We start from the raw sequence: 448 nt of genomic DNA on the forward strand, positions 1-448 counted from the left end.
AAGGCCCCGAAAGGATTGTTTTGTACAAGCCAAACTGTTTTGCAGCCTATATTTTTGTGCAAACACTGGAACACTGGAAATGCTTTAGCGGGGCAGGGGGGCATTCATTGTCTTTTTAGTTACATGATACAATGAACCCATGTAAGTCTGATATGAAAACCAAACCAAAATGCACTAGCTTAACACCTGTGCTCTAACAATACACTCCACAAACAATCTCAGTGGTAATAAACCCAGTTACAGTACAAACACACTTTTTATTCCTCTCGAGTCTCTTAAACATGCAGAAAAGTTCCTTCCTTCCTTCTATACTGGATTGAAGAGGATGTACCTCAATTGTTATTTTACACCTGGTAAGGAAACCAAAACCCTTATAATTTCCTTGTTCCTGACTTCTTAGCAGATTTTAGGCTGGGTTTTGAAAGATGCCTGCACTAATAAAGGCAGC

The sequence above is a fragment of the Alligator sinensis genome, unplaced genomic scaffold (genome assembly GCF_000455745.1).
Source record: "Alligator sinensis unplaced genomic scaffold, ASM45574v1 scaffold371_2, whole genome shotgun sequence".
Classification (NCBI taxonomy): domain Eukaryota; kingdom Metazoa; phylum Chordata; order Crocodylia; family Alligatoridae; genus Alligator; species Alligator sinensis.